This window comes from Cydia pomonella, chromosome 16, assembly GCF_033807575.1.
Source record: "Cydia pomonella isolate Wapato2018A chromosome 16, ilCydPomo1, whole genome shotgun sequence".
Taxonomy (NCBI): domain Eukaryota; kingdom Metazoa; phylum Arthropoda; class Insecta; order Lepidoptera; family Tortricidae; genus Cydia; species Cydia pomonella.
The window spans coordinates 10857051-10870138 of record NC_084718.1 but is presented as its reverse complement, the minus strand read 5'-3'; positions in this window follow the sequence as shown (position 1 = coordinate 10870138).

Sequence of the window (13088 nt, the reverse complement as noted above, 5' to 3'; positions counted from 1 at the left end):
GCACCACTAAGATATATCAATATAAATTTGATTATACTCGAGAAAGACATAAATCATTCATCTCCTATTGGAGAACATCTTCACTCAATCATTGTCAGTGTAACTCAATAGTCCACCTTCTAAAGGAGCCGTTAGACATAACACCTCAATAAAATGTTAGTAAACAAGCAAAGCCCTCCAGCAGCGCGCGCCGGGCGCAGGACGCGTCGTAAGACAATAATGCACGACTAATAGCTACCGATGACTCATGCACTATAAATAAATCATTGTTTTCATCGAAACTAAGAACCTATTTACAAGAATCACGAGCGATTGTCCTCCGCTCTATGCTAAACCAGACTAATAATTTGTTCAAAACAACATCCCAGACTCTTTCCTTTAAAGGGTCACAGCAAGAGGTCCAACGTCAAAAGAAATTGTCATGTCTATTGTTAATTACAAAACAAAACACCGTGTCGACACCCTCTTTCCCTTTGTCCATGGTAATATTAGCTGTTCTTAAAGGTGCATCACGAGTAAACAAATATGTGTACTTACAAAAACGACATGTCAAGATTTTTTATTTATTTTCAAAAAAATCACGTTTGCATTCGCGCAAACTTACCGTTAATATTTATTTCGATATTTAAAAAGTAAGTACGGAGAACTGTGGCTGCGGATTAAGAGGGAATTATATATTATGCTGAAGCGATCGAGATCAAAATTAAAGTGATTTGTTAAGATTTAATTAGTGAAAAACGTTTTCTCGCAAAATGGAATTTCATATAAATACCTAGTACCGTTATTTCGCTAGGATCGCAAAGCTATTCTTCCGTCTTAAATGTGGCTAGCATTAACATTGGGGTCTGTCTGGGGAGTGTACACCATTGCTTAGCGATCTATTGCGAGTTCATACATATTACCCCGCTGACACACTTGTCGTATTTACTTGCTTTTACTTATATTAACTTAATCAAAATCCTTAAGTAATTGCACTATGAGTATATGGGTCATATATTGGAGTTGTTCTGTTGTATTTTTGGTTCGTTGACTTCGATACTACAGATGTTTAATAAATTATGTTCCATATAGAAATATCTAATTGTTAGGTTAAACAAATAATACCGTCAAAATGACGTATTACATGGGCGTGATGAGACATAATGGTTATTTAACCTTATTTCGGACACACGTGCGTGTAGCATGAGCCCAACGAAAATAACTCATGCATCGTAGCCAACTTATATCAGGCTTGGAATGAGCAAAACGTCCATACCAATTAAATACATGGGAAGCCATCATTGTAAACCGGTATCTCGGCTGTTAGCTCTTGGTCTTTTCTGAGATCCATGAAGAACTGAGGGAGTTCCTAAAATTTTCATGAATCTTATTATTTACATAGTTCTGAAATGACAGATTTGACAATATATATATTCAACAATATATTTATTAAAAACTAAATTATGGTCAAAACAATCAATTGAATTTAGAACCTCTTTAGAATTCCTTTAAAGCTTGAAGTCGGCCAAAAATAAATTTCGTTGATTAATTCTTAAGCGCGCTACAAGACATGCTTTAGTTTCTTCTTCGATTGTCAATAAACGGGCAAAAAGCAGGAATCGATCTATTGAACTTACTACTTTTTTGTGTTAGCGATCGCTGGACATGCACGACTTTCGCGTTTGATCGAGAATTCTGTGGACATTTGTCCGGAATGCCGCCGAATGATTTCTCGTGAGAACCAATAATGGCTGGCAACAGTGGCAACGCGGACACAGCGACAAGTGCCGCTCCGAATTATTGTTGGGTGATTGTGGATTTTCGCCAAGCAAATGGTTTCGTTACGCCTCTAAACAGCTTTCTTAGGAAGCAATTTTGAACAGGTGAATTTTAATAGAATATGAAAGTTAAATTATCCAGTCCTGAGAATGGTGTCAAAATTAGTTCCGATAGATTTTCATGTTAAAATTTTGCGCATGTTAACTAATACTGAAATCGATGAGAGTTTCGGAAACCTAGGTTTAAAAAAAAACTTTTGTATCAAACTAATTGCAAAATAATGATACATGACAATGGCGGCATTAGCACAGTATATGGTTATGTGAACTAAATTATTTCTAGTTTATGTTATGAATTTTAAACTAGTGTATCTACATTAAATTAGGTAAAGTATACACCTGCCAAGGCTGAAGCAGGGACAGTAGATACAGCTCAATCGCGGCGCCGCAACTGCGTCGAATCGCAGCGACACGTGCGTGCACTATCCGACAGAAAATCGATCAGGCACCGAACTTTTCCGAAAAAACTTCAAGCTGACGACCGATTACTGACGATTTTCGATGCCCAAAATCCGAGACTCACGATCCACCTGTGATCACCCCACCTCGGAAAATTGTTTCCACAGTTAACCGTAAACCACGAAACTATCAGTGTATTTTACTCACATACTTCAAGCTGGAGTGGGATGACGATATCAATACGAGTATACATATACGATAGCAAAGAATCATATTCGGTCTGTATAACTGTCGCTGCCAGTCGAATAGTTAATTGCCGAACAGTTAGCCGTAACTCCGTTTTACTGTGATTTTTTTTCTCACGCACTGATGTGTGAGAAAAATCGTGATTCATATGTTTAGGTACTTATTTTTTGGTATTTTATGACTACATCGTCATACTTCGCACAAAATTTTATCAGATGATGTGTAACGCTTACCCTAGTCTTACTGAAGTAAAACCGTACATAACAATGAATGCTCGATAAATGCTTGCCTTGTTGCGTTTATAAAAATATTAAAGCAAATCGGCATCAATTTATGACTCTTTTAATGTTATTGGTAATCAGGACAACAATAGCCGTAGATATACAACTCACATAAGTATTTTTACACTTATTAGGCCAATGACCATTTGATGATACAATGCAAATCTTTAGATCCTAAAAACACTATGAACTACCCGATATGGAACACCATCGAATACTTGATTGATGAGTATATTCTTTACTTATAAGTAGCACGTAATACAATGTAAAATCTTACCTGTTTTTTTGTAAACGAGAGTCAGTGGAATATTTTATACGTAAAGGAAAAGCTACTATAAAAGAATATGTATTCTCATTTATTTCGGGAAGCTACGTACCTACGATCCGTGAGCAACATCGCATAAACAGAAGCCACATTATGTCGTAGCCATAAAATATTCACTGCATAAATTCGAAGTTCGTGCACCGTTCCTGAGATTCACGACCTATTTAGGTAAAGGCATATTTTGTTAAACCAGAATTTACTCAACGGCTTGGCTAAATGGTGGAAGTGGCATTTTCGTCCTATATTGTATTCACTTTTTTTATTAGTAAATTTTACGTTTCTTCGGGTATGTCGGAAAGATATCATTATAATAGGAGTAAACAGGCATATTTAGGGTGACGAGCCCCTAGATTAACTTATTAAATTATCTGCGTTATGAAAACAATAATAACGAATGTTTGTGTGAGTCACAATCCAAAGCAGATTCAGATTAAGAATTAGGTGGGAAAGTATTGACAGAAAACAGCAAAAATACCATCACGCAGTTCAGCTTCACAAACAGTCCCCGCCCAGTTTTTCCATCAAACTTGATTCGTTATGTCCAATTAAAATGGAGGCACGACTCTGCGGCGACAGCTTTGGACAGGCCACCTGGCTGGATGTAGATAAATAAACTTCTCGCTATTTATTAGGTAGACACCTATCTTTCTTTTTTAAAGCCGATTACCGTTTGCAAAACCTTTTAATACGGAACTCTAATATACTTCGAAAGACAAGGGTCTTTAAGTAAGTAGATTTAGGTAAAAACTTAAATAAGGTCCCTCTTGTTTGCATGATGGATAGAAGTTCCATACCTATTTGAAGTTTTGACATGAGGTAAGGTTTGTAGACTGATGTGAATGTCAAAAGTGATGATGCCTATACACCTAGTGTTGGGTAGACCTAGATGTGTACGGGTAAACGTCGAATACAGATTGATATTCTTTAAATTTTCGGACTTTATCCAAAAGGCTTGGGTAATACTAGTTATACTAAGATAAACTTGAGTTTGATTAACCATCCAACATTATCCGTAACATATACACAACTACTGTAATCGGTTTATTAACATTTAAATAAAGCCCAACTTCTTTCTATTTGGCATTCACCATGTTGCGGATTTTCAGTAGTACTAATTTATTTTACCGGCAACGAGTGCTCTTTGACAACAACAGATGTTCAATGCCATCGAATATCATCGATATAAACAAAAAGAAAATATTTTGAATACAATTTGCACCATAAAATATTTGCACCAAAAAAATAATGAAGAGTCGTTTTTTTATTTTTTTTCCGTGACCATGTAAAAAAAATAAAGACGAATATTGTAATAAAGGTATAATCGATGTTGGTGCTCCTGAAAGCGACACAATAGCTGACGAAAATCACTCTTCAACGGAGTCAGAATCTTAAAGATTAATATTTGAAATCAGATTTTGATGAATTGGTCTCTATTGATCGAATATAATGCTGCGATTCTCTGAAAACAGAGTTTTTACATTAGGTATACAACTATCAACACGAAGCCAATAGTACTGTACCGACTATACATGAAGTACGCACATTATTTCCATATGTAATCTGTTTTTAGCGACGCTATCTCAGGGTCAAGTACGAAGTTGTTGGGCTTTATATTAATCCAAAGTTTTATTTTTTAGATTATTTACTTTGAAATAGTTATTTTTTGCTAAGTACAGATTTGTAAGAGCTTTTTTTATCATAATTTTATTTGAGTTTATAATTTTTATCATCATATTATCATCATGTCTTTAGGGCGACCCTTGGCATGGGACGTGACTTGCGTGGATACTTTGGCTCCATCCCACGTCCAGCGCTCGGCCCGAAAACCGGGGACGGCCGCAGAAGACGCCCAATTTAATAAGTGCCGCAAATATGCATTTTTTTAAACAATTACATATTTGCGGCACTTGCACAGTACACTATCAAAACAATTTTTTTAAGAATTAAAGAATTAGTACTCAAGTTTTAGAATTAGAGCCACTTTTTCAATAATTGATAATTATTTATCTATCATATGGCAAAATATAAGATACTCTGTTTGAATGAAACTTCATGAAATTTATAAAACACTATGTTGCCAGTGCCAGGCTCCGTGGACATGAAAGGCGCACTTTTCTCGCAGCATAACTGCTAAACTGTGGAATGATCTGTCGCCTGCGGTATTTCCGGACCGATACGACCTTCAAACCTTCAAGAAAAGAGCGTACTCCCATCTTAAATGCCGGCAACGCACTTTTTGGTGTTTGATTGGTCAACAACCTACCCTACATTATTCAATAAACATACTTGGAATTTATATGTATTTCTGGCTATTATTATCTACCGGAATACATAAACAGCTATCAGATGAAGGTATCCTTATCACCAAATGATTTCCTATGATCTTAATCAGACTGTGAGTCATCCTCGCTTTCGCTCAAGAACATTTTTAGCCTGGTTGTGAGGCAATATAAGCTCACTGCCAGTCTGCCACTTTAAATATTAAAAGTTAGATATTAGATAGCTATCTACAATTCCATTTTAACATTAGATGCACTTAAGTTTTTTTCAAGGATTTTTAGTATTTATTAACCGCATAGCAACTCTAAAGTCTAGCTCAAGCTATCAACTAGTTCCCACGCGTGTGCTTTACCGTCGACTTTTTGCGCTCGACTTCCTTTACAGGAAAAAAGATGGCCCCGATCACGTTTTCCATTGAGCAGTTTTTCTGTTTACGCCTCTGCCGACGATTGGCCGCTGTGATACAATATGACGGCATCTAGTCGCCATTGCCATGACGATTGCATAATACCTAAATAACAGAGTGTCGCTATAGCCAAACTATAGCTATTGTTACTCCTTATTCAAGGTTAAAACCCTGGGCGGCGATTTTTGAATTTCGTGTAATAAAATTGAAAACGGGTGGTGAATTTTATTACTCGTATTTTAACAATTTGCGTTTCGCCGTTTTCCACCGGTTTTTGAGTGACAAAATCGAGTGATCGAAATTCAAAAATCGCCCTTTTGTACCAAAATTGCGATTAATTAGCATCACAAGATTTTTAAAGATGTTTGAGATGTTTTCTATAGGTATTTAATAAATGTATTATTCAACGCTAAAGCAGAGACGCTTTCCATATAGATACTAGTACATTAAACCCTCTGTTACTACCTCTATTGCACTCGCATAATTATATTGCTGTCCTGCCCATTATGCCGGTTGTCAATGTCACTGTGCAAACTTGACAGCAATATAATTACGCGCGAGCAATAGAGACAGCAACAGGCAGGTCAATATAGAAAAATCTATATGGAAAGTGTCTCTGCTTTACATAAAAATGTTGTTTGGTTAACAATTAAATTTTTTTAAAAGCACTCAACTAATGAGATCCGTTATAGTGACCAACTTGAGCTGTAATAGATTATTGAATATGATAAATCTTTAAAAAATCCTACATAATAAGTACATATAAGATAGGTACCTAGTGTATTTAATACTAGTAGCCTTCCCACAATGATTTGAAGAGTAATAAAGATAGGCGTTTAAAAGAAAAAAGATTTGTTTTAAACAAGAAATTAATGTATTCTTAAATGATTTACCGATGATATGAAATCACAGAAATGAATTTGATTTTTTTGTAATACTTTTTAAACCCTTTCATGACACACCTAGCCATTTTTATAATTTGGAAATGGCATTACGTGACAACTTCACACTGCGCCACTTAGCTCCCGACTGAGCGCGCTGGTGTAACTGAATGCGATTTTGACACCCATGAACTGGCCATGGCCCTATTCGTAGTGCCCGTAAGGCCCGTCTCTACAAGGACGATGCCTTACCACGACGCCTTCGCAGTGTCAAACTGACATATTCGCTAACGTCTGCGTAACTTATTTTCTATATATCTCGCTCGCACCAATATGCAATACAAGTGACATGACACCAAAAGAGGGATGATTATTTTTCGGTCTAACCCTATAGTGTGGCGTGTCGTTGGATAGGTCTTTTAAAACTAATAAGGGTCGTTAATAGCCATTTTTTTAATAAACGTAATATTTTCGGAAATCTTTTGAACAATGGGTCCAAAAAATATTAAAAAAAAAGTAAAAGTAAAGCGTAGCTGAGAGTTTCAAGAAAATCTATAGGGAACCTGATCGGTCTTGCCGTCTTTGAGTTTTTGCTAAAGGCTATTTTGACGGATGGGTAACTACGGTAACTACGGAACCCTACAATGAGCATGGCGCGACATGCTCTTGGCCAGTTTTTTTTTTGTATCTGATCAGCAGGTTTAAGCTTGCACATTCTAAAGAAAAAAAAATAGTTACGTTGAACAGTTACGAAAAAACGACGTTTTCTTAAATCGTCTATATTTTGTCTCTTCATTAACTTAAACATCCTGTTGCTCCTAAAGAATTTTATGGTTAAACTTTAGTCCGTAGTAATTATAATGCTATTCGTAAAGATATTCGAGATATGAGCAAAAATCTGGAAAAAATGTACCTTCACCTGACCAAATATATCTACAGTCATCATCAATACGAGTAGACGTAGAGTAATGTATGAAACAACGCGCCAAAAGTATCTGCCACCCTCGATTACTTTTCCAAATACATATAGAGATACAGTAGATTGGTAAATCAGGTTTTTTTTTTATTTTATTTTTTTCTTTATTGGGGGAAAAAACAGATACAGTTTTAAGTTACTTTCCGTTCAATTCATCTCGGATATGTGTATATATGGTATCAATGCCTTCAGTATGATGCCCTGAATACAAATATATGAGATAACAAGCGCGAAAATGGTGGGGGTAGTAACTGTGACGTCATAAAGTCGGCTGTACAAAGTATACCATGTGACATATCAAATGAAAGGAATTGTTGAGTAGATTACAAATATGTAACCTATGAACCTATGATAACATTTTCGCTACTTGATCTGACAAATTATTAGAAATCATCCAAAAAATTCATAATTCAGAGTTAACTTTTAACTGCTTTAGAATGAAAATGGCTGAATGGAGTATTTCAAATTAATTAACCACATATAACAAAAAATAAGAGTAGTATATCAATTTGAATAACACTTAATTTTCTGTTACAAAAATATTATTTTTATACTGAAAACATACCAAATAAGTACATACATAGGTCACTAGATAAGTTTTGCAATAGACAAATATGAAACAAATAGGTGGCCTATCGCATATATTTTATAAAACTATATTTCCATAGACAATGTTTATAAATAGATTATAACTTTGAAAACGTCGGCGTGGGCTAAGGAAAATTTACGCATATTTTATACAACATTTTCATTTCGTACAAAGTAAAGATTTTTTAATAAGTAAATTTAAAAGAAAAGTAAATGTTTTGCGGCCAATCATTGTCTATGGAAATATAGTTTTAACAAGTATATGTGATAGGCCACCTCTTTGTTTCATATTTGTCTATTGCAAAACTTATCTAGTGAGCTACGTATATAACACAGCATTTATTTGTTTGATTGTTCCTACTTTTGATTTCGTAGGTATTTTGTGTAAACCAAAGATATAGATGTAAGAATTAGATATAAGTAAAAATATTTGTACACCGCCTTCACGGTAGAATATGAAAGCACTAATTCTAATTTAATATCAAATCAATGTACCATATTCTGACAAATAAATACATTTCATTTCATTTCATATCTTCTTCCCGCTGACTCGGTTTTATAGCAACGGCTCCGCCAGGGGTCCGTTTGGCAACTAATCCCAAGAATTGGCGTAGGCACTAGTTATTGTGAAAGCGACTGCTATGTATATTGTATATAAGTTGATATACGTATGTATTTTCTGTATCCGTATGTATATCGTTGCCTAGTGCCCATAGTACAAGCTTTGCTTAGTTTGGAGCTAGGTTGTCCCCAAATATTTATTTATTTTATTAATACGATTTTTTTTATATTTCAGTCATTGAAAGCATAAGATAGAGAAAACATATGCTGATATCTTAAGACCTATTGTAATTACACAGATTTTTTTATTCTTAAAATGCAGTCCATGTATGTACTCGTATGACTGAATGCAAACGCAATATATGTATGTATGTATGTATGTATGTATGTATGACTACTGCGGAATCTTATACATGTAAGTATTGATTGATGCATAGTTCGGTATTACATAAATGACGTAGCCAATTAAGATAAGTAAACATGACGAGAAGCGTACGTGTATATACTATCAATAACTAATTTCACAAGCTACTAAACAGCCAGGAAAGGCTTTCATGCACTGTCAAATGCAGATGTAATGATAGTAAAGTACAGTACGTAAATGTAATCTGGTGTATGAATACCGTGAAAGCTGCTGTTTTCTAAAGCTCTTACACTGTTAAGAGGCTTTGGAAAATCAATTTAATACCTCTTTACTTTAAGGTTTACATTTGACAACAGCCATAGTAGATACGAGATTGGTAAAGTATAGGTATGTTAATTTCAGAAACGCCGTTTATCTGCACACGTCGACTGCAGACTAAGGGGCCCTTAGTATTATGTACATTCCTGTTAACAACGTCGTATTTCATACTCACAGTATATACAATAAGAAGTATGTAGTTCAGTTTATAAGTAGTATATAGTTTCATAATATATACAGTACCATACAAATCCTCTTTATTGCACAACCTCAGAATAAATTTACATGGAAAACATATAATACATGAAGATAGAGGTAAACAACAGGCGGCCTTATCGCTACAGAGCGACCTCTTCCTGACAACCTTTAGGTAGTGGAGAAATCAAACTCATAATTTAACTAATTATATATATACATACATACATATAATCACGCCTAGTTCCCGGAGGGGCAGGCAGAGACCACGGATTTCCACTTGCTACGCTCCTGACATACCTCTTGCGCTTCCTTCACTATCATAACATTCCTCATACATGCTCACCGGTTTAGGGTGCTCTTGACCTGGCCTTTCTTCAGGATTTCCCCGATTTGATCAGAAAAAGTCCGCCGAGGTCTACCCCTTCCAGCTCCCTCTTTTACTTCTCCCTTGTACACTCTCTTTATTAACCTTCTTTCACTAATTCTTTCCACCACGTGTCCAAACATACCTTTCTTAATTTTTGTCACTACATCTTCGTTCAGTCCACACTTTTCCCTTATCACACTGTTCCTAATTCTATCTTGTAACTAATTAGGAGGTGAAAAAACTTTGACTTTTTTTAATTATATACTATACTATATAATTCTAAGTCTATATGTCTGCGCTAAGTCACGCTACGTCAAGCATATGTCACAGTCAAGTCAATACAAATCACCGATCTACACGATACACAATCTCAATCTAAAGTGCGATTAAAATCGGAATGATATCAGAAGTCATTGAAAGTATTGAATTCAGAAATACATTGTTTGTTTTTTAACAGTATATTCTGAAATATAATCAGCCACCATATCTTCTGAATACAGTTTATTTGTATTTTCCATTCTGCTAACCTTACATTTTAGCGAATTCAAAAAACCACTAGCGTCCATAATGAAGCTCAAAAATGGGGACGTTTTTTTGATTCGTAGTCTTTTTCGCACCCATGAAATGTTCATATACGTAAAGGCGAGAAGCACATTTCAATTATATTTAAGCGTACGCGTCATTCCAGGCCGCGTAGCCAACATGCATTTCGCTTACGCTCCATAGCGATTGAAACGCAACTGTCACTGTCGCACTAACATGGAAGAGTGACAGAGGGACACAAGGCGTTTCGTTATCGTAGCGATAGCGATTGGCTTAGCGTAACTTACGCAGCGGCTTACGTGAGCGATGACTCGCGAATGCGACGCGACGCGGCGCGGCGCGGCAGCCCAAAGGAACTCGGAGATCGCCCACGTAGGACACTTCCATAGGTATCAAAGGATTGAATTCACCCGCGCCGCGCCGCACCGCTTCGCGTTCGCGAATTATTCGCTCACGTAAGACACTGCCTTAGCGTAAGCGACGCGACTATAGATGCGAATGATCACTTACAACTCCGATCGAAGCGAGTGTCATTCGCAGAGATGCTGATTTATAGATCGTGTCATTCTCGACGACGTGTTTTTGACTCGTATGCAGATGTATTAGATTAGATTTGACAAATCTGCGCGTCATTGTGGAGTACACGAACTAAAGACGAAAGACGTTTAATTTAGGACAATCATATAAACGATAAGCCTGGCTACACATATCACACGTATTGTTTGATTTCCCATCCAGTGTAGTCGCAAAACTTTTAAATTGAGTTGCTTGCCCTTTTGGTTTTTGTTCCCGATCCCGAGACCCAAACTTATGGTCACCCTTGTCCAAGTGATTATTGTAAGATGTTTCTAAAACAAAAAACGAATAAAATTCATTTAGAGTAGGCAAATCTTTAAGACTACATTTAATTTCGTCCCACTTTTTACTTGTTGTTACATCCAATTTAGCAGATACTATGAATATAATAAACGCATCTCGCTTGTCTGTAGGCTGCCTTAATGTTTCGAGAACTCGCAAATGCTTAGAAAAATGGTCGACAACAAACCTCAGAGCTTTGAAAGACTCTTTTGACATGCATTCGAAATTAAATAGTGTATTTAAATGGTTATTGATTAAAATGTTTTTGTTGTTTACCGTTCGCATAAAAGATCGTTCTGAACGTTACTGACAAAGGCTTTCTATTTTTAGTATTTTTTCGAATTTTTGTCTTCGCAGATTTTGCATGATTAAAAAATCCTAAGGCATTGATGCATTAATTAGAATTGCATTTGTGCATCAGTCATACTTAAGCAAGATTGACAATAACGAATAATAACGTAGGTCCGCTTGATTAATTGATCGTCTCTGGGCCGTCTTAGACAAGTAGTCAGGGCTATAACCGGGAAAATCGAAGTTCGTCAATTGCGGGCATTTCTCTCTGTCACTTTAATTACGTCTTAGTGAGAGTAAAACAGAAAGATCCCCGCAATTTGCGAATTTCAGTTTTCGCGGTAGATCCTCTGTACCTATGATAAACGGTGAAGTACTTATAAAACACTTCACCGTTTACTATAAGTACTAACTGTGACTTGATTAATAGTAGATTGTTAACCAGGGGATGACCGACACACATTTTTGTCGAGGCAAATTTGGAAAGTAAAAGGCTCTAGTGCAGAAACGCGTCATTTTCTGCACACTTGTTAGAATATCGATGACCCACTTTCACAGCATGAGAAATGATAAAAATAATTATGTTTCAAATTGATTTAGCTTCGTTATTTTTTTTTTAAACAAAGTATCTACCTACACCTACGTATTTTAGATGGCGGCCATCAGCTTCCTTTAAATACTTATACATGTATTCGAGAAATTAGAAAATGCAAGAAGTTATAAATATTATTTCTGCCATATCTTTTCTCGATTATGCATAAACCTTCTGTCTACAAAACAGGAGCGGGGACGTTGCTAGTGAACAGTTCCATATCAATTTTATCTCCTATGTAATACGAGTATCTACTTTGCTTGCCATTACGCGAATGAATAAAGGATCCGTCTAACCAATTCGACAATAGCTGTCTTTCAGCGCCGGGCAATTAACGTCAGATGCAATTTACCTCATGCTATCGCTACCGCAACAGGCTGAAAGAGCCTAGCTACAGAAGATTTTCAAGTCGTGTGCGACATTATTGACTCGCACATAACTGAGTCTAACACAATATGCATGCGAGGCCACAATTTATACTATTTTCAGGAGCATTTAATTAATGGATGGAAGGAGCATTATGTGGCCCTATTAAATTTTCTTGCGGCATTTCAACGTCTGAGCTTTGACGACTAATTTATTTAATATTCTATTGGTATGTAATTTAATTTGAGAACGCAGTGCCGCATCCTGTACCCCTAGTGTAACTTTGATCGACATCATAACGTGACGAACGCGTTTGCGTTAAGTCTCATTTTGTATAGGATTTTGAGGTTCCAAAACGTCCCGCTTGGCGCGCTCTTTCGAAATCCAATACAAAATGAGACTAAACGCAAACGCGTACGTCACGTTTGGAA